This window comes from Anser cygnoides, chromosome 5 (genome assembly GCF_040182565.1).
Source record: "Anser cygnoides isolate HZ-2024a breed goose chromosome 5, Taihu_goose_T2T_genome, whole genome shotgun sequence".
NCBI classification, from domain to species: Eukaryota; Metazoa; Chordata; class Aves; order Anseriformes; family Anatidae; genus Anser; species Anser cygnoides.
Genome location: NC_089877.1, coordinates 6,100,076 through 6,127,084, shown reverse-complemented (window position 1 = coordinate 6,127,084; position 27,009 = coordinate 6,100,076). Strand labels below are relative to the sequence as shown.

The following is a 27,009-nucleotide window of genomic DNA, read 5'->3' as shown; positions in this document are numbered from 1 at the left end:
TAAAATAAAACAAAACCTGGAAGCACACCAAATGCCATTCTCAAAGTGGCCCAAGATCTGTATTTAAGTATGGCAGCACATTTAATCTTGTTTTCTGGAGATCTTTATCCATCTACACGTGGATAGGATTTTTGAAGCGCCTCTCTGTCACTGATATAAATGGAATTAGGTATGAAGGAGCTTTGCAGATTTAAGCTATTACCAAATGGTGCGTGGCACTGTCCAGTGTGAGGCACAGCAAAGTGAAGCACTTTGGATGGTATAAGTCATAATGTATTAATTGCTGGATTAAGACTAAGGAAGTAAAGAGATTTTCAGCAGCCCTTCATGTTTTGGGGATCTGGACAACAGAGGGTTTTACTTTGTATGTGAGGCCCATGTTACACTGTTTAAGAGTTCCCAATTCAAGATCAAAAATACTGTGAGTGCCCTTTTAAACAGCCGACAATTAGCTTGTTGTCAGTAAGAAAAACAATCATTAAGTGGTGAGTGAAAGTAGCATCAGAAGTGGACCTTGACAGAGTGGTAACATACAGTTAGACCGAGTGACATTCTTCACACCTGCTGTGGTGCATAACAGTAGCTGGCTGCCTTAACCCATGGCACTACAAGCAGAGCATTGTGCTGTGACACAGCCTGGACAGCGATTGAATTACACACCGATTAGGTCTTGGGCTTCTCTCTGTCAGTGTGGACAATGAAGAATCAGAGAAGTGGACATGAGAGCTTTAGCAGGCCTTGTGCTCTCGAATGGAGGAGGATTAGTTGGTAAATGGTAAATTGTGTTAGGGCCAACAGTCGTAAAACTGAGCTTTGCCCTTCTGCTGCCTCAAAGGCACAGGCTTTGCAGAAGACCCCTTCTCCCCGCCTGCTTTGACTGACTGCTGTGATCTGGGGAGAGGGTGGACGTGTAGAGTCTGCTCCTCCTTTTCTCTGCCAAAGAAGGAAGGAGGTGCTGGTACATTCATATGAATTTTGTCCCTCGCTATCTTACTGTTTTTTTCTCAGAAAGGGCACGGTGTTTGATTAATCAGTCTTCTGCTATTTCCACAGGGATGCAGAAGTTGTGGGATTTGCCTCTCACACTGAGGTGCTGCTGGCTGGTTCACTGCGTGGTGGAGGGTGTCCTTAAGAGCTGATTTAACCTGAAAAAAAAAAAAGTGTGTATCCTTTCTCGGGAGATCCACAGCAGGGCTGAAGAATTGCAAATGTTGCATCCGTTTCCTCCTGTCATCTGCTCCCACGTGACTGCAGTGCCTGTGCTGTGCTCTTAGCTCACCCTGCAAATGCTCCTTGTGATGGAAGTTAGTACAGAGCTGGTACAGAGGACTTCACGTTTGTTGGCAGTATCCTCGCTTGCATTCCACTGGCACCAGCTGCTCTCCACACAGGAACCCAAGGTGGCAAATGCTCTTACAGTCTCTTTCAATTTTCAGGTGAAGGTCTATATTGCATTAATCTCTTCTGTTTTGGGGGGAAATGGTAAAGCTTTTATTTATTTATTTTTAAGAAAAACATGTTAAACCCAAGTGGGAGAAACAACTGCGTTGCGTACTGTGGTTGGGAGCGCAGGGCATTTGCGTTCCATCTGATCTTGAGCTTCCACTCCCTGCAGTTACTAAATGTGGTAGCTGTTGGCGTGAGCATAGACCCAGAGATGGGCAGGACTAGTTTGCCATGCCAAATATTTTTCTGTTGCCCTCATCCTATTTTCTAGAACCAAAGATTTTACTGTGATAAAGATGACATCTTAAAGCACTGTAGGAGATAAGAGGATGTAACTGTACTTGATCTGAACTTGGATTAGGTATGTCTCTGATCCTGTATCCATCTTGAAGCTTACCAGTGAATAACCACATATATGAACAATGAAAATATGACCACCTCATTCTGTAAATACAAAAAAGAAAGGAACAGCTTTGAAAATCCAGCCATCTTTCAAGTTCTCTGAAAGCATATAGACCCTGAGTCATCACAGTGAAATTCAACAGGCATGTTCTTATTAGTGGACTGAGAATATAGATGTGGTTTTATATGTGGAAATCTGTATTTATATGTGGAGATCTGTATATTTTTCCAGTAGTCTTCTTTACTGTAATAAACGATGCTCTCTCTCCCTGCAGTCGTTTATCTTATCTGTTTATAGTATTGGCTTTTTTTTTTTTTTTTGAGCCAGGAAGCAATGCATACCTAAATACTGTAAGATTGTAAAAGAGGCTTTATGGTTATGCCATTTAAAAGAGTTCCTTGTGTTTTGGTTGCTAGTCTGAACTAAGATAAGATATTTTTATTTCATATTCCTAAAAGCAATAACAGATTTGCTGTAATACACCGATTTAGAGCAATTTGCTCATAAGTAAGTTCCAGAAAATCCCTCAAATTCTCTCAGCTGTTTTCTCTCATAGGTGGAAAATCCTCAGCACCTTCCAAAAGATGTTCGCATAGGCTCATATACCCCAAAAGGTAGCGTATGTAGACGTTGGATTGATTTGTTTCTTAAAGTTCACAAAAAAATAAATTCAGCTGTTGTTCGACGTAGTCAGTACTGATTATTGACAGTTCATTTTCAAAATAAGAAATAAGTTTTAAAGAAAAAATAGAGAAAAAATCATTCGCCAGTGCTGATACAGGACTGGCAGAGGTTAACACGCTGACATCACGTTGGAAGTGTATAGCATTTTGTCAATGGTTATGAATGCCCTGCTGCTGGGAGACAGACAGTGCCAGCTGCCAGCTGGTGTGGTGCAGCTCTGCGGGTGTGCCTTGGCTGCTGCTCAGAAAGGTGGGCGTGTGAGGAGGGCTCAAGCCTGCTCCCTACCTGGTCGTCGCTCCACTGAAACAGGAGGAAAGGAGATAGTGCGAGAAGGTAGGTCCAGCGCCTCGCTTCTGACTCAGCTGCCTTCAGAACAGGTCTCTGAGAGCAAAGCAGGAGAGGAGCCAGCAGCAGATGTCTGCAGTCGTATTTCAGAAGGCACTGATGACTTGTGTTCAGTTCAGATCTTCAGGACTGAAGACCTTTGGAAGGAAACAGAGCAGGAACTTCAGACAAATGTGCATGGAAATAATGTCAGTAGGCTTGGGGAAGAATCCTGTGTTAATTTAAGAAAGCTGTAGAGCTTTGGACACCAATGGGAAGAAGTCAGAAACAGTATGGAGTGAAGGAGGAAAGCCCTTGAGAGGAAGGGGAAGGAACTTTGTAATGGCAGAATGACGATGAATATAGAGCAATTAATTAGCTTTGACTACATCGTATTCATTATACATCAATTTGTAGGTTTAGCTGACTCGCTTGGGGCTAGCTATTACTTCATGTAATACCTTTGAATTATATCCACCATAGGGGAATGAAAGAGGTACAAAAAGGTGCAGTATGTCAGTGTAGCATATCAAATTGAGAAAGGCATTTAGCAGCCTGTACCAAACACAGGTTTAAGCCAACAGTAGATTATTCCTTAAGTGAGCTGTTGTTTTGACAAATCTGAAAGGAGCTAAAAGCATTTCAATAGATGGAAAACAAAGGAAACTTCTATTACCTTTCCCACAGCCTGGAACCAAAATGGGATTGCCCGCTAGGTTTACACAGCCTATCCTTGTACCAGGCAAGCATGGCGAACGTGAGTGGAACATGCAGGGAATAATTGAGTCCTGTGGTAGGAACCAGTTCACTGGACCTCTCCAAATCATTCAGCCTCTGTCTCTCTTATAAACGCTGATGTATGCTGGGACTAAAGTTGTGGCTGCCTCCATCTAACCAGGCACCAGTGGTTGTGGAGTTTTTTGTGATTTGTGCCTTTTTTATTTTTTTCCCTGCTGTTTGGTTTTGGTAGAATGGATTTGTCATTACAGATATTAAAAGCAGTGTATATTCCCACTAAAGACCTTGCAGTGTTTACTCGGAGCATGAGATTTCAAAAGAATCTTTTGTGGGCTGGTCTCCTTTAGAAAATGAGAATCATTTGCTTTAACTGGTAAACTAGTATATGTCAACTCGCTCCCAGTTTATACCTCAAAAGAAGAGGGTATTTCATATGGGTAGTGCTGGGCTATGAAAGAGTTGACAGTGCTGGAACTGAAACAGCTACTCTGAAAAGACTGTGGCTCTTGGAAGAATGGACCTTGAGAGGGAACTCCTGTCGGTTTTAGCTTTAATGCTAGCCCAACTTTGAGCAGGAGGTTGGACAAAATGGCATCTCACCTTGAATGATCCTGCATTCAAACTCGAAACAATCCCCTAGTTTTGTTTCAGATAATTTTATTAAGCTCCTATGAAACCCATCCAAACTAGGTTTCATGTTGTGGTTTTCACTTGGATGCTGATTTATTTTTTTACCATCTGTGTTCAGCAGCATGGAGAAGATTACAAATTACAGTTCTCACAGAAATAATACGTGAAGGAAAACCCTGAAGAATACACCAAGATTGTTTAGCAGTGAAAGGCCTGATGGTTTGAGGATGTGTTGATGATAACTGCAGTTTGACATGCCACATAGTCTACTGTATTTTCTGGTACTAAGAAAAAAAAAAAGTGCATCATTACTTACAAATGTTTTGGAAAAGGAAGAATGATTGCACAGACCTCAGATCTGGGAACACAATTCCATATTAAAAACCATTAGTTTTGCACACATGTAAATTAATAGAAATAAATGGAAATATCCACATTCTGCACATAGTCTCCAATTATATAGCGTAATACCTAAACTATGACTTGTATTGACATTTTCTGTGGTAACTCCTACAGGTAGAGTTTAACCATACAAATAGTCTTCAGTCAGTCACTGCTCTTTGCACCATCCTGAGCTGCTGGATACCATCTCACAGCGCCTGAGAGATGGCATCTGAGGGGTTGACTGTGTCCAGTTTTGGTCTCCGCAGTACAAGAAAGGCATGGTCATGCTGGAACAGGCCACCAAGGTGGTGAGGGACTGGAGCATGTGATACACCAGGAGAGGGCTAGGTTTGTTCAGCCTGGAGAAGGGAAGATGAAGGTGAAGCTTTACCTACCGCTGTCTACGTCTACCTGTTGGAGGAGAGCATAGAAGGTAAGAGTCAGACTTGGAGAGGCTGAGGGGCAACAGGTCCAACTTGGAGCAAGGGGATTTCCAGCTAGATGCTTGAAAAATATTCCCAGGGAGCATGCTAGGCTTTGGAGCAGGGGCCCCAAGAGGAGGTGGTATGCCTGCCCTTGGAGATGCTCAGAATTTGACTGGAGGAGCCCTGAGCAGCCTAGTCTGAGAGGGCTGTACTCTGTCTAGAGAGCTAGGCTGGAGATCACTTTTGAAGAAATGCAGTGAGAATAACACTGAGTTTTATATTTCTTCAAGAAAAGCAGTTCTTATTCATTGATCTCTTTATCTTTGATTACTCTTTTACACAATCGGTAAATAATATTAGGTAGATTTTAATTGCAGATTAGACTTTCAGTTAGCATTTCAAATCTTGGAATCAAGATCTGGAGAAGCCCCCAGTCTCCCAGTATAACCACTGTAGTGTGCGTCAGGGCAAGGTAGCCCCCACAACCTGGTATGTTTCTGCGCTTTTACAGAACTTAGTTTTAACAGGTATTCTCTTGTTCCCAGGAGAATGCTTTGTGGTAATCATCAAGATTGTATTTTGTACACTTGCCTCTTTTTAGTCATTTGAATTATCGTGTCACAGACAGTACTGGCATGGAAAGGTGGCAAAGGTTAAAGAATGCTAGTAGTAGGAGTGAGGACCATTATTCCTGAGCCTATTGCTTCAAAAGAAAAGACTAACATGTAGAGTTGTATTTTCTGTACTATGTTACTAAACAGACTTAAAAAAAACAAAACAAAAAAAAAAACAAACACTTGCACTTGTCCATTGTCAATGGTCATTGTGCAAGGACAGCAGACGGCCTCTCTCAGGAGCCAGTAGCAGGGTAGCTAACCTCCCTAACAGGCTAGCTCCAAGTGACTCCTGTTCTGCAAGGTAATCAGCTTCTCCTAGATTTTGACTAGGTTGGCATTTCTTCCTGTTCCTTGAGTGGTATGTGTACAGAAGTGGATTGCTTATTTGTAAAAACACAGAGTACTTGTCTGGGAACCTGGGTGAAATGGCTGCTCTGCATCTGTAACCATCTGCAATGGGCTAACTACCAGCACACGTAACTGCCATGTACAGAGCTGATGTACTGGGTTGTCTGGGGGTGTCTTTTGTCTCTGAGCTGAACTCTGAGTCTGCTTAATACCCTACCATAGGGGGTGTCCTGGCATTCCTCAAAGAGGATAGTAGGCCTGGGTCTGCAAGACAACAAAACTCACAGAGCTTTCACAATAAGTTATCGCTTGTGTGTTCACCACAGAGGTGAGTAATTCATTCAGAATCAGTGAGAGCAGCAGCCTTGCCTAATTAGACTGACTTCTTAGGACCAAAGTCCTCATACCGTTTTTCTAGAGGCACATAGTACCCTGAATGGTTTCATTTAAATTAACTCCAATTAACTCCAGGATCTTTATTATAAGAAATACAAAGGAGAACTTGTTTTCCTACTTCTGTTCTTTCTCTTCTTATGAAACTTAATCCCCTGGTACTTGATGGGAGGCATGTTAGTTTGTTACAGGCTTCTAGAGGGGAGTAATGCTGCAGAGCTGTAGTGCGAAGCTGGTGATACCAGAGGATGGTGTAACAGCATAAGGAGAAAATAAATCTGAGTCCCTGAATCCTAAAGGCACAGACTTCAGACGCGAGCAAACTGTTCACACTATGAAGGAAATGAGGGAAACTTCTCAATGTCTTCAGTTCTCAGTGAAATGCCTTGCATAGATAGGGTCTGGCCAAAGGCTGGATATGGGGCTTGGCTGCTGGGGAAGCAGGTGATGCTCTAAAACTTGATTTCTGTTGGGGGAGGTCAGGGGAGTGAGCAGGCTTTCCAACATGGAAACTGCAGTCAAAGGGCTCTAAGGAATGCCTCTTCCACTTGTGCCCATTGTAAGTAAAAGGGGAGGAGGTGAAGGTTTTTTCAAGTAGTTTGAGAGAACATTTGGAAACAATGAACTGAAAATGTCTTAACAAAGAATGGCATAAAAAGTCAAGCTTGTAGGTGAGCAGAAGCATCTCCATCTCTGAATCTGTATGTGTGCTGTCATCAAAGTGCAGAACAGGGTTCCTAAGAATGGTACAGGACCTTGCTCTGTAAGGCTTGAGGAGGAGGGCTGCTTCTCTTTCTTCAGGCTGCTTGTCATTTTTAAAAATAGAGGGCTGAGCTTCTGCTGCCACAACCCTGTGGTGATTGGCAGTGCCTCAGGCTGATCTATGAACTTAAAACATCTGATCTGTGCGGTGGTGCTTACCGCCAGGTCTTGCTGCTCCACCTGAGTAACTAGAACGTGCTCATAAATCAGGGGAGAGCATTCCTCTGTGACACCGTCCCAAATGCCCTACTGAGCCCAAGCCTGTGTTAGCCATCAATGCCTCTTACGTAAACATGTCATACTTTAAAGTAGGGTCCTGTAGAAAGCACAAACAATATACTAGCATAGAGGGGCCACACAAATTGAAGAGCTGTTAAGTCAGGGGAAGGAAACATCTCTTGATGATGAATCTATCTCTGCCAGACACATAGAAAACAGCTAATGCTGGTTACACTCCTTTCAATGTAAAATAGTCAGATGTGGACGTGGTTGTCTTTTATTCCTTGGTACTAGAAGTCCAAAAGTAGCAGTGCAGGAAACCTCAGCTTCTCTAGCATCTGCTTCAGTCTGACCAGTGACTAACCCCAGCCTTGCGCATCCCTGCTTCTTGCCGAACAAGGCTTGCATGCTGACCTCTTTGCAGGGATGCCTGTTCCTCTAATCTTAAAATGGTGCAGCTAAGCATGAAGAATTTCTTACCAAGACCACCTGAAACCCTCTGTCAGGTGCCGTGCAGTGTTGTATTTAGATCTTGAAGTAGTCTGTATCTGATTAAGCACTAAAAAGCTGGTTTGCATTCAGTTCACTACAGAAAGCTGAGTAAGAAGTATGGCTTGTTCCCGTATGTACAAAACTCTTAAGTCTTGCCTAGTCACCGCATCCTCTGGTGCTAGCGTTGAGACTACAAATACAGTCTTCTTGATCTTAGTCCTTCTGCAAACTGCTGGGCAGTTTTAGGCACGGTAAGAGAAGTGTTGAAGAGCATCTCGGGCAGGCCTTCAGTACAGCGTGCAGCTGACTGACTTGTGAAACTCATGTTTGTGTTGGTGCAGCCTTTGATCTGAATCGGTAAGGAAAGTGCTCCCAGCAGCTGGAACGCACATGGCCAAAGGTGACCTAGGGCTGTAAACAGTGCTCCAGCCATCCCCCTCAGATGTGTCACAAATCACTGGGTGACAGCTGACAGGTGCCTGTGCCGCATCCTGCACGCAGGGCGTGCTCTGGTGTGGAGCAGCAGGTAGGGAACCTGTGCGGTGGGTGGCCAGCTCGCAGCTCCGTGCAAGCAGCTCGTGTTCCCTGCCTGCAAGCAGCCTGCCGCACCGCCCTGTGCTGAACAGCAGCGAGGGCTTTTCTTTCATGTGAGCTGGCTGCTGCTTGCACCCTGACCTCGGGTGGGTTGGCAACACCACGTAGCTGTGCTGCAGGCCAGGGGTTTATCCTGCAGCTCAAAGCAGGGCTGCACGGCTCAGGCCCAGCAGCGTTGTTCAGATTAGTGGTTGTGAAAAACATTGTCTTGCTGTTTTTTTCCCTAGTGCTTTCCTCAAATGTAATTGCATTTGAACTTCTACTAACTGGTATACTAGCTTGTAACGAGTAACAACTTACTCTAAAACTAGCTCTGCATCTCTAATGGTAGGGGTAACCTTAAGGCCATGTAGTGTAAGGGGTGTTGTGTGGAGCACCTGAGCCTGCAGTTCCCCTGTTGCTCGTACTGCTATCCTGCCTTCAGCACCCAGGCATCCCTCCACGGAGGCAGAAGTAGGCTGAAGTAGGCCTTTGGGCAAGGGCTTCTGTCTGATAGCTGAGCTAGGGGCTACCTTGAGGGTACCTGGTCTGTCACTGGGAACGGTTCATTTTTTTCTGAATGTAGCTGGAGGAAGGAATGAGTACTACTGCTGTGGGATCCCGAGCTGTAGGTGATATTGGTGATTGCTGAGCTTCTTAAACTGAGCGTGGGACATGCTGGCAGGTCTCTTTCCACTGCCTCCTTAGAGCTGGGTTTTTCTGCCTCAACCTCTGCCCCTATACATCGACTTCTGGGCTGCTCCTGTCCCCTCACCACCCCTTCTGCATGTAATCCTAGGTGTTGGAGGCTGCTCCAAGGCAAGCAGCCTGGAGTAGATTGCTGCCTTCATCCTGTAACTCCTTGTTTGTGGTGAACTGGGAGCACCTCGCAGCTTGTGTGTGGTGCAGCGCTTTGTGAGGCCCGCCGTCCTGCACCCCAGCCTTCAGAGAAGCAGGCAAGGTTTTGGCCAGAGCAAATAGTCTGCAGATGGCTGCCTCAGACCCGGGCAGCGATGGCTGGATGGCAGCTCCAGACACGCTGCCCTCGGGAGAGGCTCCGTGCAGCTGCTGTGAGGGCCGGGGCGGCTGCCGGCCTCCAGAGGGAGGGCAGCGTGTGCATGGGCAGCTCTTGGGAGCTGGCAGCCCCGCCTCAAGTCCGCTCTGGTTTAGGTGGTGTTTCTTCTCCAGGGTCACTTGATAGGGCATAATCCTGTGAGATGCTCGTTGGAGAAGCTGATACAGTAAAGTATTTCTGCAGATGCTGAGTTTTGAGTGAATAAGTGGACCTTTTATGTGGGTGGGAGCACTCATGTGCTTAAAGTTAAGCATGTGCTTAAGTGCTTTCTTGGATCAGGGCCCAAATGCTAATGTGCTGGAGGTGCCCTTGCTTTCTCAAGTAACAGGCAGTGTTCAGGACCATTTCATATGGACCCTTGGGCCTGCAGGATTACTGAAAGATACCCATGACTGAAAAGTGCTGGACTCTTAATGTTCTTACACTTCATTTTAATGAACGCCATGAGGTTCTTACTGTGTTATGAGCTTTACACTTCCCATACTAGAATAATTCTTGACTAGGTTCCTGGTGGACTTGACAAAAATATCTATTTTACTCTTGACTTCACGCTAGCCTTTTTCATAGGGTATTCTCTGAAGCCTTCCTGTTAAATTGCTGGAAGAAAGTAAGCCTCTGACAGGAATGACTAGGATGCTAAGCCACTGGGAGTCTCCTGTTGCACTTACTGATAATTAAGCTGATAGTAGTCTGCTGACAGTACTGGTGAGCCCACAGGACATGTGTTGGGGATGTGACAGTGCTGTGCACCTGTTTGGCTGGGGGGCATTGGGTCTTCCCCTCCCTGGCTGTGCTAATCACTGAGTGACACTCGCTGCGCTTGCCCCACGGACTGAGGCACTTAGCAGGGTGTCCCGAGTCCAAATACACAGCTGCTTCTCCACTTGTAATGCCAAGGTTCAGAGGTCAGTGCAGTAAAAGCAGGTAAAATTATGCTTCCTGCCACATCAAAATGCTACACTGTTTGTTTTATAGTGGGTCTGACAAGCTATTTGTCTCTAGCAAACATGAAATACCTTTAGATTAGTTTTAGTGCTTTGAAAAATAAAGGGTTTGTGTTTCTAAATATCATGTTAGAGAGATCTCTGGCTGCTGCTGGAGAACCAGACTTCTTAGGCTTCCATGTGCTTGCTCTACAGCCAGCCTGGAGCAGGGCTGATAATTTTGAGGTCTGGGGCTGGCAGTGCCGTGGGGTCTGTCCCCTGCAGCTGTGCTCTGTATGGGCATGGCAGCCTGTGGGCTGTCCCTCAAGTACCTGGGGCTTGAAGCTGAGCTGTGGACAGATGGTTGTACATGTAATAAGCTATCTAGGTTAATTACCAGGGCAGTGATGTCAGCAATTCCGTGCACAGCTATGGCTTTAGGATCCTTCTCCCCGGCTTCTGTTTAGCAAATAGGGCAGACCTTTCACGCATGCAGCATCCTTTCACTTTTCCCAGAGTTGAATGTTTCTGTTTCCAGGCACACCTGCTAGCCCTCTGCCTCTGCACTCCCCTGTCATTTTCATGCTTGTCAAACCAAGATGGGAGATAGCTGGAGTCAAGATAGGATGCCTAGGGGTGCTTTAATCCTGGGAGTCCTTGGACGTCCCCCAGCAAGCTTCAGCAGGTGAGAGGGTGAGGATGCCTGCTTTTTCCTGGCTGGTCTAGGGGGCAGTGTAGATATAGCCAGAAAATTGAAATAAGCTTAGTCAAACCACCTAGAACTACTTGTTTAGGTACTCTGTCTGGAAACTGAAGGGAAGAGTCTCTCAGGTGTCACTTCCAGTCTGGAACAGGTGATGAACAAGGGATGGGGCTTAAACAAAAAACCCTCCGAGGGAAGAGTGAAAACCAGTTGGAAAACATAGGAATACAAATGCATAAAGTGATGTTTTTTATAGCTCCCTGTTTTTGTGACTTTTGGTTCCTTTTTATTGTGAATTACTTGTTAATTTTTTATTAAACTTTGTTTAACCATAGCTGTGACCAAAGAGGAATGCATTTGACAAGTGCAATAAAGCAACTGTTCCATGTTTATGGCAAGTGCTATACTTTTATGCTATTGATTTAAGTTGCCTGGATTCTTATAAAACTGGGACAGTGTAGGGTTACCTGCCTTGCTTGGAACATGGTTGAAATGGATCATACTACAAAGTAGCACACATCTCCCTATCAAGTCTTAGAGGAAAATCTTGAAATAATAGGGTAGGAGTGTCTCTGGAGTGCGGCTGTTTTGGATGCACTTTGCATCCAGCAACCGTTGGAGACATCCACAGGGAAATAATTCAAAAGAAAAAAACTTTAATAGAGTAGCTGAGTGGGGGGGAAAAAAAACACAAAACAAACAAACAATTGAAGTGCATGGAAGGTAGTGGCAGTTGCTGTGATAAAGACATCTTCAAAAGATGTATTTTATTCCAGTATTGTAAATAAGCAGTGAAGACAGCTGAATTAAGTAGTCATTCCCTCTTAAAGAAGAGAAGTATCAAGAGAAACGTGTAGGGAAGCTCTTGTGGTAGGCAGAAAAGGCTACTGATGAAAGTAAAGTGATGAAACTGCCTTTGACCAGACTCCTGCTAAAAATCAGCTGTGTGAATAATTGTCCAGCCACCAAACTGCAGAAAACAAAGGCTGCCAAAGGAAAAACCTATTGGGGGCCAGGCAGACCTGTTAGAGAATGAAGAAAGCATTCTTGTGTTCCAAGACTATGATGCTCACTTCAAGGACTTCTAAATCTTTGTCTAAATAAAAGCAAGTTTCTGCTCTTACAGGGCAAAATTCAGAAGCTGTGGGAGGGCATGGGGTCTTTTACTGCCCTGCATGCAGCTGGGAGGGTACCTCAGTACCCAAGTTCCCCCAGACAAGTTGGAGAGGTTCTCCTAGTTAAACCTTGCACAACATTACTTGAGTTTAGGGTGAGCTCAGGTAAGTCTCATTCCTCAAAACAAACATTTGGTTAAAAATTGGCAAAACGCTGAATCAAATAAAGGAAGCCTTTTAGACTAAAGGTCTTAAATATAAGTCTTGCTGTATAACGAACTGTGGAATTGGCACATAGCTATGTCTGCTGTGCATGTTAATTCTCTGAAGCCTGGCCCTAAATATTACTTTTGGTACTGAAACAAAGATAAGCTGCTGTGCTGTCAGTGTCTCCTTCCAGGGAAGGAATACCTGCTCTGCTCTACTTGATCTTGCTGTCTGTGGCTGTCACTTCTGCTCACACTTGAAAATAGATACTAAGGACTTAGTATGCAAATGCACAAGAGGCTTATTTAACTGCAGTATTTAAGACTTAACTTGACCTTGAGGTCAGCAGGCCTCATTGTCCATCTTAGATGGACAGATTTGTTACCAAACTCCTGTTTGGGAAATGCTGTCACGTTCCTTGCTGTCACCCTCCCTGGTGACAATTGTGAGGCAACCAAGTGGGGTTTGTCTCTAATCCTGTGAAACTTCATAATGTTGTTGGTCACTGAACAAGCAAACAGCTGGGAAGGTAGTGTAAAATACCTCTGTGTGGCTTGTGGCCACTGTCTCCTATTAACAAATTCATTTTCTCTTATGATATTGTTCTTGAACTCTAACACTTCATACCACCATCTTAATCACTTCAGTGCCATGGTATTGGCTCAAGACTTCAGGTGGTTTTTAGCACTAGTGGCACAAAACAAACCTGTAAGTACTTTGTAAGCACAAACCTGAGGTTACCAGAAAGGTCTGTGGCACGTGTTAGCCTCAACCGGAGAGTATCATTCCCTGTTTGTCATTGAATTGCCATTGTGCATGAGAAACAGGCTTATCTTTAAGGCTTTGAACTTGCATTTGCAACCCCTCTTCTGAAAGCAATGTGTCTGCCAATATTTAGCAGTTCCCAAAGAAACTTTCTTCCAAAATCTTTCTTGATCTTTTTGTAATGTGCTTTTTTGAGATCTATCTTCTGCTTGTGCAGACTTCCTTCCATATGTGCTTTCCTTTGAGTCTGCTGTTAAATGCCCTGTGGAGCCTGGGATGAGCAGGTTATCAAATGCTGTGCATTATTCTGTAGCTAACGCCGACTACAATTTCATGTTCTCCACACTAATCTCTTCCCCTCACGCATTACTTCCTGGTGCAACATTAGCAAGCCCCATGCTGATCCACTGTTACTTCATGGATTTAGAAAATAATCTGCAGCCCCACCATGATGTAAAACATTAAATATTGTTTTAAGTATTGGAGGCGCCATCCTGCCTACACGGTGCTTAGGGTGGGCAGCGTGCCAGCGCGTTTGCTGGCATGTGGCTGAGAAGCTGAGCATGCCCGCTCGCAGCGAACGAAGCAAAGCCCAGGACAATAAGGCAAGAATGATGACAGACAAAAGAAGGCTGGTATATGGGTTGTGTTATTTGGCTTTAATATCAGCTTTGGAGACGATACCGTCTGGAGGGCTAAGAGTTTCTTTCTGCACTCCTGCCTTACTGCCTGCACCTGCCCATCTGAGGGCAGGAATGAAAGGATGCTTGACAGAACTTCCATGAGCTCGCTGGAGTTGCTTATTGCATGCTAGTTCTGCACTAAGTTCTTAATACGTGTGCTCTCACTCCTGGCTTTGCCAAGCACTGGGCTGAATGCATTTCTTATTTTGCTTCTCTCTTTTCACAACAGCAAAAATACTGTGTGCCTGGGGTGAGCTGGGGAAGCCTGTGCTGTGTGTGACTGATGCAGGGGAAGCCACAGGCTAGGGTGAGCATAACCATGGGACTTGTGCTGTCTCACCCCATCTTGGGGAAGGCTGCTTCGAGGCTCCGGGGCCTGCAGGAAGCACAGGCAGGGTATCCGTGCCGAGGCTCCCCTGCCAGGTAGGACCAGCTGCAAGGGGATGCCTTGTCTTTGCCTTGTGATAACTTGGACCATGGAGATCTGAGTGCACACAAGGAGTCATCCTGCTCCCATACTTGAGAGCTGTGGTCCCACGATATCACCTGAAGCGTTGCAGAACCTCTGACAGTGGCAGGTGTGTGGTGCTGCTCACCCTCCACGTACAGCCTGCCTGCCCAGGCGCATCCTTCAGGTTGTGGGGTTTTGTGCCATGCCCACTGCCTGAGCGCTGCTGACTGATCCCTACCTGGTGTTTCAGAGGGTAAGAAACTATCAGTCACTCTTGACCTCCTCATTACAGGAGCTCCTGGCTTAGCTCCCAAATTCCTTGAGAGTACTGGGCCTTAGCAAGGTGGTCCTGCACTTCTGAACTCAGCACAGGGATGTTTTGAAAGGGAAAAGCTTCAGCTACTCTGGTGGAAGCATCTGCCTATAGACTAAACTTTAGTACGGTTCAGTATGTTGCACCATAGAAGAGACTGGAGAAAAGGGTTGCCTGTGAACACTACTGGTACTAATGAGCATGGTATTAATGCAGCCAAAGATAGGCTCTATTTATACATCCACCCGTTTAATGCATGTGGATGTGTTAATTCTGTGAGAATGCGCAAAGCCATGAGCTATATGAACTTTGATACTATGCTCTTCTTAATGTGTTACTTCTCCTTTTGTCTGTAGATCCTTCTAATGCCAAATGGCCCAAGAGTTTCAGGCCTAACGAACTTAAATGTCTGTAATGCTTTCACTTTGCTTTGCTGCAGGGAGATATTGAACAATCTTGTCACTGGCTCTAGATTCAGGCTTTTAAATATAAGCCTGGCCCATCTGGGCTAGAAACAGGCACATTTTCTCATTAGAAAAGCAGGCATCTCTCCTGAACTCAAGCTCTCTTACCCCTGAAGAATTTCACTGCCCCCTCCCGCCAGGTTACAGCTTACGTGGCCCAACCTGTTAGCTCTTATTTCCAGGAGCTGCTACATCTCAGAGGGCATCTAAATTGCTTACAGGTGTGACTGTAGTAGAGGTAAGGTACCTGGCCTGATTTCCATGTTTTCAGCCCAGTTAGTTGCTGAAGCTGCTGTCTCTGCTAAGAGAGGAATGCAAGCCTTGCAGGGTGTAGGTGTGCAGTCCTGGAGCACTTCCAGGACACAGATGACTCTTGAATCTTTCTCCTCACTAACACAGAGGTGTTAGTCTGTACTTGCAAGACTGGAGGGTTGCTCTCTCCAGTTAGGAGATGAAACAAATGCAATTTATTTAGCTACAAATCATTAAGTGCAATACTTTTAATTTCTAACCAAGCTGCCTGGTCAAGGCAGCAGGTATGTGAGCAGTTTTTGGCACTTCTGGCTGTCCCAGCGTGCTCTTCCTTTCCTTGCTGGTCAGCAGCATGCAATGGACTCCTGCTACGGTCAGGTGTGTGCTGGGTTTATAACCTGAACTGCAGAGCTCAAAGAGATGAGCTCTGAGTTTATGCAGTAGGTTTCACAAAACAGGAAGGAAAACATTGGTGTAAGGCAACGTATGTTGTCTGTAAGCGTAGAGCCACTCACCTTCTTCCCTTTAGCTGAGCTGTGAGCAATCAAGATCCATGCCCAGTAGTTTTGGATGAAGATGCTGTCCTGCGTATGTTGTTTCAGCCTGAGAATTATGTACTTGGCGGCCAGCATGCTGGAAAATGTGGTTGTGTGTATAATTGCAAACTATGCGGGAAAGACAAGAAGATGCACAAAATGATGACATTCCGTGGGTAGAAGGATTGTGTTAAAACGGACTTAAACTTTCATCGATATCCACATTCTCATGTGGTTTGGTCCCCCCCATGTCCTATTCACGTGATAACAAGATGTTTGTTCCACCAACAAAACAGAGCGTGAACTTAGAGTGCTGCATTACTCACGGCAGAAACATGGCTGCTATGTGCAAGCTTCCTGTGCTCTGCCAAGGTCAGTCTGTGGGGGCTGAGGTGAAACAGTTTCCTCAACTGTGAAAACGATCCCGGGTGCTCAGCTGCCTGGAACGTGGGGGGTTCATGGGCTCCTTCTCCTGTAAGCCCACCGGCGGCACGTGGGCAGCACAGGGCTATTCCTGCCTGCCTCACTCCTGAGGCGACTCCTAAAGGATAGCACGGTGTTGTTCGGTCTCTTCATTTTGCTTTCTGCCTCCTCACATGCCCCCCCCAGAAGGAGTGTTAGAACAGCCTTCACGTAGATAGCTAAGACAAAAGGGACTTCAGGTATTGGAGAAGATGAACGCAACCAGCTCACGTTTGAACGTGACACCAAACCCATGGTGGGCGTTGAAGGGTGCTGGTTACACTTAAATCTACTCTGGCAGCACCTCTCCTGGGTGTGAAGTGCTGGCAGCACCTTGGTGGTGCTGCTGCTCTGGGTGGGTACCTCACACAAGGCCCATGGTGCCCGGGGGCCCAAGGGGACATGGGGTGGCCAGGCGCAGGGAGCCCTGCTGCCTGTGACCGTGTCTTGGTGTGAGCCTGTAGCCATGCCGAGAGGCACCTATCTTTTGCTTTGTGTGAAGTAACCCCTTAAGGTCTCTTAATACACCTTCCTCCTTGATGTTGACTAGGAACTAGCTGGACTTCAGTCCATGACTTGCATGCTGTAAAATGTGAAAACCGTGGGGAATTTTACACTTCTTAGGACAGTGCAGGAACAATCCTTCTCTGTGGGGGAAGGAAGGACTGGGCACACAGAGATGGTCCTGGTGATGTGGCATGAGAGTTGTCTGTGTGATTTGCATTGATTAGAGGGAGCCTAGATAATAGAGATACTGGTCCTCCAAGGGCAGGACTCACCAGTGGATCTTAGGTGGTGGTCTTAGCCAGAGAACCAGCTCATCTTGGTTTACAAGGCAGGTAAAGCTGGAAGTATGTGCTGAGGATGAAGTGGGTGGAATCTTGCCTGATGTGTAAGACACATTTGGACTTGTACACTTCATTTATCTACCTCCTATTTTAAGTAATTCATTCATTGCCTGTGCTATACAAGATGTTTATTCAGACCTTAAAACCTAGGGGATGTCTGGCTCTATAATTCCTGGGCTTTCAAAATGTAGGCGGCAGACCCGAATCTCTGCTCTGCCATAGGTGAGGACCTGAAGATGAATCTTCTGTGTAAGCATAGAAAATAGTGCAAAGTTTCAATTAGATCTAGGAAAAAAAAAGACTAATCTCAAGGAGACCCAAAGCTAATATCTGAAAAAAACAGCCCATTAATTTGAGGGCTATTATTCTCAGTTTGGGGATCCAGAATGCAGCCTGGGCAGCAAGCTAATGAGAAGAGCAGAGCTGTGCAGGCTTGGGGGGAGCGGAGAAGAAAACAGAACAAATGTTTCTTGTAACTTGGAGCTAAGGGGATTCAGCCAAAGGTTAATTGCTTTCTACCCTTAGATGCTGTGAAGTGTTGCTGCATGGTGTCATACAGCTGCTCTGTTCCAGCCTAGAGGTGTCTGTTTCAGTGGTGGGTGGCATGAGCCAATGCCCTTTTCTTAGCTGCATGGGGGTGTTAAGGTTTCTTGAGTTAAGACTTTGAAAAAAATCTGCTAGAGCTCTGGTATTGTTTGGGATGTTAGTGCACCATGGAAGCAGTGAGCAAAAATTCCAGGCAAGCAGCCCCTCTGTCTCCTTGCTTCTCCCGTGCTGGCAGGAATGTGGAAATAAGTGGTAAGTCCCTGGTGGGGGAGTCCTGCTCAGCCAGAAGGAGCTGGGGGCTCAAGGAAAGGGGCAGGTGTGCTGATCACCAGCTCCATTGTGCAGTGAGCACGTTGGCTGCCTTCACAGCCAGCTAATTCTGGGAACCTCAGAGATGAGGGAATGATCCCTTTGGGTCCTGACCTTAGGTACAATCCATCCTCTTCTTCCCAAGACTTATTTCTGCATACAACCCCATCTCTCATGAAGCTTTCACACTGCATGGTACTTAAAGCAATAAAATAACTTTTCCCTGGATTATGGCTGTTGTGACAGCTAGGAAGTTCCCTGCTCTTGGTGGGAAGCCTAAGTTTAAAACTCAGGAAGATGGATACAGTAAAAGAGGAGGGAGAAGTTACCCCATACTGATGGTCACTGGTACAAGACCACACAGGTTTCCCAGTGCAGGGATCGTGCTGGAGGAAGAGAACTGAAATGGCAATGTTACTGACCCCTGACACAGTGGTAGAGTAAGCAAATCTTTGACTTCAGTGTGTGTAGGTTAAGTACCAACATTGCAAATGATTCTGCCAGTATCGCTTCTGTGATCTGCTTGTTGCTCATTCACCTGGCCATTCGGCTCACTTCCTTGTGTGTATCGCTTCCTTGCTGGCTGTTACCTGTGCTTCCAACTGCTATTTTAGTTCATGACTTACATTGGTTCAAGTTTATTGTACCTAGGATTTAAATTTGTTACCTGTTTTACTTAGGTAGTTTAAGACTTTTTGTAATTGGATTCTGCTGATTAAGTTGATTCCTGTGGATGCAGGACAGGAAAAGGTTTATGTGCTTAAACCACCCGTGGGTGAAAGTAAATGTACGGAAGGAACAATGGTTTGATTAGTAAAACCAGTGTAGCTGAGAACTACAAGCCTGAGCTTCAGTTCTGCCACGGTGCTGCATGGGTGGGGAGGATGCACTGCAGCCCGGTGGGAAGGGATTTTAACTTCCACTGCCCTTGTTGTGCAGGTGTGAGCACAGTGCCGGTGTTTGTCCTGGCAGCTGCACAGAGCAGCAGCAGGAGCTCCCTTCCCTGGGGTGGCCGGGAGCCCCTCGCCTGGGCACAGCACCCCCTGGCTCCCCGCTGCTGTGGGGGTGGTGAAGTGTCCCCCCGTCTGCAACCAGAGGTAGGAATACGTCTCTGTAAAGGTCTAAAATCTTAATGTTGTCTAGTCAGAATAGCATTACCAACAGCTGCTCTGCGTGAAATTCCACGTGGCATCCTATTCAATCGTTTCTGATAATGTCACAGATGACCATATCAGATAAGTTTGGGTATTATAACATTTAACTCTGTATTAGAAGTCTTGTGCAAAGACTTGGGGTATTCAGATGGCACTTACAATTGGCAAGAGGCATTGCTTGGAAGAATCAGCCTTCTACTGAGAAAACCTGTTTTTGGGCCCTCTCACCGTGGCTGAACCTGCCTTGAACAAAGGAGTACAAATTTTCCTAACACACCGCCAGCTTGGAAACTGTAAAACATACTTTCTTCTCTGGTCTTGCTAGCTTTTTCCAGCTGAAACTGGGTTCCAATATAATGACCACCTGGCCTACTTCTGTGCTACTAACTTTGTGCCCAGGCAAGTGTTTGTTAATTTAATGTTGGAGCTTGATTGACCACTTTGAGTGCCCAGCTCAGGTAAGCGGGCTGTTTGCTCTGTGATGCTTACGCTGGGTGACAGGATGCGCTGAGAAAGCCCTGGGGGCCGCAGCAGCGTCTCTTCCTATCTCTGTCATGTCCTCACAGCTCACCTCACGGCGCCGTATGCCCTGCTTCCACCTGGCTGCAGACAAGCGTGGGATCACAGCACAGCTCCAGTTTTTGCAGCATTTTCTTTCCCTGCAGTAAGGGGAGGATGCGGACAGTGAGGGAACTGGTCGTAGGTTTGCTTTAGGCTCTCACTTGTCCTCTGTGTAGAGCACCCCTCTCTTTACTGACAGTGGGGGGGAAAAATGTGGCAGAGTTGGTCTGCTTCTAGAGAATGGTCTTGGTGTGGTGCTCAGGTAGCAAACGATCGAACGTAGAGCACAGACTGCGCTTACCTTTTAGCAGATGGTATAAATTGCTGCGGGAAGCTGCTGTTTTCCTGAGAGCAGTGTGCCTTGAAGCCTGTATATGCGTGTCCTGATGCAGTGCAGAGCTGCTGGTCTCCCTGCTGTGTGTGTAATCCCTGGGAAGGCTCCCAAGAGCTGCCTCGATGAGGGCTGCACCTCTGGCTGGTATGGGGAGGAAGGGCCGGGGCCAGCAGGTGCTGGGCTGAGTGGGGATGCTTGCAGGTGCTGGGTCTTGGGGAGCTTTGTCTTCAGGCTGGTGCTCAAACCCCTCTCTCCCTGTCCGAAGTGGGGTTGAAGTGAATTGGTCTCTGCAGGTTCTGCATGTGAACGGGGTAAAGGATCCCCGACAAGGTTCTGGTCTGTGTTCTGCCTCTGAAGTCTCCTGTTGCAAATGGGCTCCTGTGCGTTGTGCTTCTTCCCTTGGTGGAGCTGGGTAGTGCAAATAGGATGGGCTGCGTACTGCATGTCAGTGTGACTGACTGTTTGTTGGCAATCCCCAACCAGCAGCCCTAGAAGCTTGTGGCTGTCTGCAGGATTGCCTGGGCTTGAGCAGCTCTTAACAGGGCTGTAACTTTATCTACTGATGGTCAAGTTGTATGGTATCTATCGCATCCTGGTTTTCCTCTTCCTTCTTGCCTTCTGGCCTTGCTGAGGGAACTGAAGCTGTCTTGTTCACATGCAACACAAACAGCCGCTGAATCTGTAGCAGGACTTGGGGGGAGGATAGGCTGTACTATTACTTTCATGGCTCTACCAGCAGCACTTACGGCGGGTTGGATAGCGTTGCTCACAGCCCGAAAGTGTGCTTTAAAGTCAGTTCTAGCAGCTTTGTGCAACAGAAATTGTTTGCTCCCAAATGGAGCATGAAGTGCCAGCACCAGCACCCCGGATCTCCTCAAAGTGTGTGGGAAGCCTGAAAGACTCCTGCAGGGTGTAAGAGCTCCAAAGTAGCTTCAGACTTCTACAGCTATTTCATGGGAAACTTCTGTACTTGCCATCCTTTTTCCACTCGGTAGTACTGTTAAATTCATTTTCTGCACACCTGATTTCAACTGTTTGGCTAACTTCTACTGGAAGTAATGGGACACACCTAACAAAGTGTGGTGGAATTTTACTATGACCTGCAATGCTCTCTTCAAGTCACCTGTCTCTTCCATTAGATAACTGTCGTAACAGTAGTTACCTTACTTAACTTCCCATTCCTGTGGCTAAAGCTTAAAAGAAACTCACAAAACTGGCTATTCTCTAAAGCTTTCTTACCAAAATAACACTTGTTTCTTGATATCTTGCTCTCTAACACTGGGCTGCTGCCCAGGAAGGGTTCAGAGCTCTCACTGGAGTTGTGAACCATGGCAAGGGCTTTCCATGACTCAGAGCCGCAGCTTATCAAGGGGATAATTAATGGGGATCATGTTGGTTTTGACTGCAGTCCTCTGGTACAGAGACTGTGGTCATCTACTCACACACATTAATATAACACAGAAGTATATCTGTTCCTCTGTGCTGGGATCATGATCCTTGCCCATAGCTGTAATGTTTATGGGCGATAATGGTACTTGGCTATTCCAGCCACAGCTCTCTTCCTAACGTGGCAGGTACCATGTCTGTAGCGCAGTCAGTTCTCTCCCCCATTTCACAGGGCTCGCTGAATACTGGTGCTGTGCTTTGTGAGGGGGGCCTCGGTCATGTATTTCTTTCCAGCCTTCTGCTAGGCCGTGGTGACATGTTGAAGCCCACGGGTGGCTCTTGAGCACAGGAGGCATGGCAGAGCTGGCTGAGCATGTGCTACCTCGCAGGTGGCAGTGACAGGGAATGCCTGCCGTGTGCAGTGAGTGCCGTAGGCTCGTCCCAGGCTGTGTGGAGACATGCCTGCCTGGGGCCTGTTCTCTGCGCTGGGGTCCTTCTGGTCTCCGAGGCTCCCACCGGGGTGTGTGTCTGTCCATCTGTCCATCCCCTGCCTACTTGGTAAAGGCTCTCAAGGCCGAAGCATCTGAACACTCAGTACAGAGCTGTCTGCTAGGGTTTTGTCCAAAAGAATCTTTGCTCTACTTCGCTATGAGTTCTTGGTGTCTCTGAAATGTACAGCAAGTCTTTGAAGCTGATGGGAGAATCTGAGGCTGTAGCGAGGTCTGACAGCGGCTTGCCAGGCGGTGGGGCCAAGCACCTGCACTGTACTTAGGTGTAACCACGGTGAGGGTCTTGCCTGGCTGGGGGGAGCACATCAAACACCTGACAGCCTGTCTCAGGCTGCCACCCCCTGCTCGTGCCAAAGCAAAAGCTCAAGGGTAGACCTAGCTCTGGAGGATTGCTTACAGCAAGTCAGCCCTTGAAGTGTAGGCAGTGACTGCCTGTCACATGCTCAGCCGTGCCAGCAGTCTGCGCAGGGCCTGCATTGGGACCTCCCCATGGCTGGCCTCTCACTAAAAGGAACAGCGAGGCGATGACGCTTCTGAAGAAACATGTTGTCTACCTTCAGAGGTGGGAACTTGGTCCTTGACATTCCTCTTCCATGCAGTTGGTTTGCTCCCCGCGTGTGGCCGGTGTTGGTTTCCCAGTTCAGGAGGCAGCTGAAGCAGGGCTGACACTAGCTGAAGGAGCTTCTGGTCTCAAGAATCAGACTTGGGAAGGAAACAGATGCACAAACTCACCTCTTGACAGAGAAACCAACAGTCTATAAGTATGTGTAAAAAGAAAATGTGTATGTAGTTTTGGTGTGATTTTATTTTATTTTTTTAAACCTGTCCCTAGCTAACATAAAATCTTATGGGGCAGACTTCCTTATGCTGAAGGGGCTGGTCCCAGCAGGGTTTCCAAGCCATGCAGAGGGCTGGAAGGGATGTGGGATGTGGGCTGGCAGTGCAGCCTGCTCCCAGCAAGAGCTTCGGTTCCATGCTCTGTCCAGTGAGGCTCATAACCCATCTGGGAGAAGACATGTAATGGTATGAATGATTTCTTATGGAAATCTAGCTATTGTGCCTATTGGGTTTACAGGAGCTTTTTGTCTGCTTTTAATGTATTTGTGTTGGTGGGGATTCTGATTTGGAATTACACACCCAGGCTTTCGGATGACTGCTGTAAACACAGATCCACTCTACAGTCTCTTACTTCACAGTGGCAGCTGCTGTGGTGTTACAGAAACTTCATAGCCTTGACTGCGTCTTATTAGTTCAACGTGCTATTAATATCCCAGAAGCTTTTTGTATTACTTTCCACATTTCATGTTGCTGCTTCTTTTCCCCCCCCCCCCCCCATGTTCATCCACATGTGGTGTTGAAACGAAAGCTGCATCTTGGGGCAGGGGCGGTGTCACTTACGGTGCTGTAGCTGCCCACCCCAAAGAAGGGAGGCAGACTGGAAGGAAGACGCTAGCGCTAATAGTCCCAGGTATATTTAGCGGTGTCATCTGACCCATTTATGGGTCAGAACTAGTGTCTTTCTGCTTCCATACGGAGTGCTGGTAGTGCAGGGAAAGATTTTTCCAGAGAAACAGCTGCTGATTGGCTCTTCTTGTCTAGGAACTATTTGGGGAAGGATCCATCCTTAAATACTTATTCCACATGCTAAAAATGGCATTGAGTACTTGGCACTATTGGGATGGACTTGAAACTTTACTGGGATGTACTGGCTGCACCGCACCAAAACCTCGCAAACCCATAGCTCCCTGGAGCAAGAAAACGAGTGGGTGTAGGCGCTTCTTGGGCAAGGCACTGCGTGGGGCTCCAAGATGTGAATAACCTTCCCTAGCAGGTCTTAAAAGAACAGATATTGTTTTTGTAGCTAAGTGGTAATGTTGAGAAGCATGCAAGACAGAGGTGCATCTCGGCTACTCTTTCTCATTAACATGAATAAATTGTGTCCCGGGTTGTGTCAATGCCTGCACAGGTTGTCCTCTGAGTAGAGTGGGAGCCAACTTGCCTTGGCCAGTCTACTAACGGAGCAGGAAGGTCGTCTTCATCCAGCACCTGGCATGACTTCCCCAGACCCTGACCTGAGTACAAATTGGTCTGACAGGTAACTCTGGGGCACAGCTCCTGGAGAATTTGCCAAGGAGAGGAAAATTAGTCTCTTCCTTTTCTTGATGATAGGCAATTGCCACTTGTCAGGAAAAAAGTGACATCCAGACAGCTGGCAGAGTATGGGGGGATGGGTCTTAACCCCCCAAGCCCAGGTGGCTTGCTTACCTCAGAGCTCTTGCTGTGATGCTTGACCCAACTGATGGGTGAGTGAACTCATAAAATATCACCTTGAAACAGAGGCTGGCGTAGGGCAGTCCGAGGGCCTAGGGCACTGAAATACCTTCCTGCCCAAAATAGTTGGAATTAGTTGATCTGCACGGTGTGCCGCCAGCCTTCAAGGAGAACTAGAGAGGCCTGGCTACTGGTCAGCAAGCCGTGCTGGGCAGTCGGAAGGTATTAATAGCTGCTCTGCTGCGGAAAGAATGAGTTTGGCTCAGGTGGAAGTCAAGGCTGCTAGCCGATAGGGCAAGGGAATGCTGGACTCTGGTTATTAATGTTATTAACACCTGAAGGAGTTATGCCCTATGCCTGAGGTCTCTGGGTATCGCCTTGGCTCTGAGCTGTATGCTTGCGCTGTACAGGTGCGGGCCTTCAGGGGCCTCAGCAAGAGCAAGAGAGGCTTCCAGCTCTCAGTTGGCCTCCGGGTGCAGTGGGTGTTTGGTCTGTTCCTCAACAAATGCAGCTTCCCTCAAGTTCCCCTGTGCTCCAGTTCTCAGCTCTGAGAGATGGTGCTGTGCCTCTGAGGTCACTTGATTTAAGGGCAGAAGAAGGATGCTTTTCCACGCACACAAACTTCAGTCAATAAGGTTTATCTAGATGAAAAGTTAAACCCAAATGTGACAAGGGTGGTGAGGCTGAAGAACTGCCGTAAATAAGAATTCCCCTCTACCTCCAGTGTAACGGCAGTAAGGGATTCCATTCGGAGTGAGGAGTCAGCTGGATCAAAACTTAAAGTAAAGCGCACATTTTTAATTCATTCGTGTTTCTAAGAGGCATGCATATCAGCACAGTGTGAATACATGTACCTGCTATGAATTGCTTAAACTCATTGGAAGAGCAACAAAACTTTGCAGCCATCAAGGTCTGGAAAAGCTGCTCTTAATGAAATCTGAGCCCAGTTTTCAGGTTGCTTTGGGCATGATCTATGTAGGACTTGCCTTGGCGTGTGATGTGGAAAATGCTGTAAGGTGTCTGTCCAGGTAGAAATCCACCTCTGGCAGCGTGCAGTCACCACAGCCTCCAAGAGCTGCTCTTGCCATGCTTTGGGGACAGCTGAAGCCACCTAACGGCTCCTGGTGCACAGCAGACAGCACACCCTGCCCAGCTGGGATGGGACCGGCTCCCCTCGAATGGAGGGAGTGGTACAGCACTTCACAGAGGTGCTTGGCAAGCGTCTTAGTCACAAGCTGCATCAAGACATTGCTTCCTTGGCTTCCTTTAAATGGCTTTTGGGCAAGTGATCATCAGAATAGCTTTATTGATATTGTGGGTATCTGTTGGGTTCCCTCTTGTGTCCCTGAGTGGAGTTTGCCGCTTTTTTGTGATAAACCAGAAAGAAGTAAGGACACTATGAAAGTAGAAATTGTATTGTCTTCTGACGCTTGTATTTCCTGTCATGTCCTTCATCCTTCACTTCTCATCCCTTATTTCCCTTCAGGAATAGCTGTCACTTGCACAAAACTAAGGCTCAGGCTTAATACAGAGGTCTCCAGGCCAAGCCCTGTTCCACTGGGACTTGTTCCTTTGTTCCATGCCTCTTATAATAACCGGTGCTAGTTACAGGAGCTGCCGTGTCCCAGAAGAACTCTGGACTGAGTTTTGGCATCTCCCTCATGAGAGCATCTCCCTCATGAGACGTTCACACCTAAACTGTCCTGCTTAGAAAGCGGGCTGCCAGCAGATGAGGGCTGATGAGCAGAACTGATGCAATACCCATTTCCTATTCTGAAAAACAGTTCTTGTCCAGAGTCTTGTAGACAAGCTGTTTCTTTGGTGCTGGTTCCTAATTTGTGGTGGTGTCTGTTCGACTTCCATCCTGGAAAACAGGTGTAGAGATGCTATAAGTAGCAAGAAGTCTAATGCTTGCAGGGAGTTCAGTTCCTCACAGACTCTAAATTACAGTTTTGCTTCCTGTGCCATGACCTCAGGTCCCTGACCCGCAACTGCAGCATATTTTCTGTGACTAACAGCTGTAATTCCCCAATTATCATGCTCTGTTCTCCTGCTGGGCTGTAGATTTGGTTACCAAGGAGGCAAACCAAGTTTCCTCATTCCTATCCTTGCTCTGCACACTTCCAACTGTTTTAAATCCACCATTTGATGCAGCCTATAAAGACAAACGATTATCTCTTGTTTCAAGTACTCATAGGCGCCAGAACATATTATGTATCTATGCGTGGGGAAGGAAGAGGGCAAAGTAAATCTTCCAGCTTTTCTTTTAGCAAAAGCAGCTGGTCCAAAGCTATTCCTAGGTCAGGAAAAGTACCTTCACTAGCCACAACGCAAAGCACCGGACTAAAAGTGGTCTTGCAGATGGTGGACCAAGGTACGCACTAGCTTTGTTGACCAACCAGCAAAACTCGTGTACACCCTGGAAGAACAAGGTGCATTTAAAGCTCTGAAAGCAGGCTCTGTGTGTGGTGTAATCGGGATGGCAAACCGCACTGCCTGAAGAGGACACCTCAGTCACGGGGCCAACGGGTGGCTTTCAGCTTGTCCTCTCAGTTTGAGGCTGAGGACAGCCAACGGCTTTGCCAGATGGAAATGAGAACAAACCTGCTCTATAAATGTGCCATTCCCTTCAGCTCAATTTCTGTGACTTTGGTCTTAAACGCTTGTGCACAAACAGTGAGTATTACATTAGTGTAACATAAAC

General features: G+C 46.7%; 1 long non-coding RNA gene across 2 annotated transcripts in view; it reads right to left on the bottom strand.

Annotated features, from left to right (window-relative positions):
* Positions 1-2,859: 2,859 nt before the first annotated feature.
* Positions 2,860-27,009, bottom strand: part of LOC136790939 (uncharacterized) — a 64,562-nt gene continuing 40,412 nt past the window's right edge. The window contains exons 2-4 of one of the 2 annotated variants that reach the window (XR_010831862.1): positions 20,107-26,169; positions 15,905-19,903; positions 2,860-3,015 (exon numbers count right to left, since the gene is read on the bottom strand). This is a non-coding gene — a long non-coding RNA (uncharacterized lncRNA). Of the gene's footprint in view, positions 3,016-15,904; positions 26,170-27,009 lie in introns of both variants that reach the window. The other variant, XR_010831863.1, reaches the window with a different exon arrangement.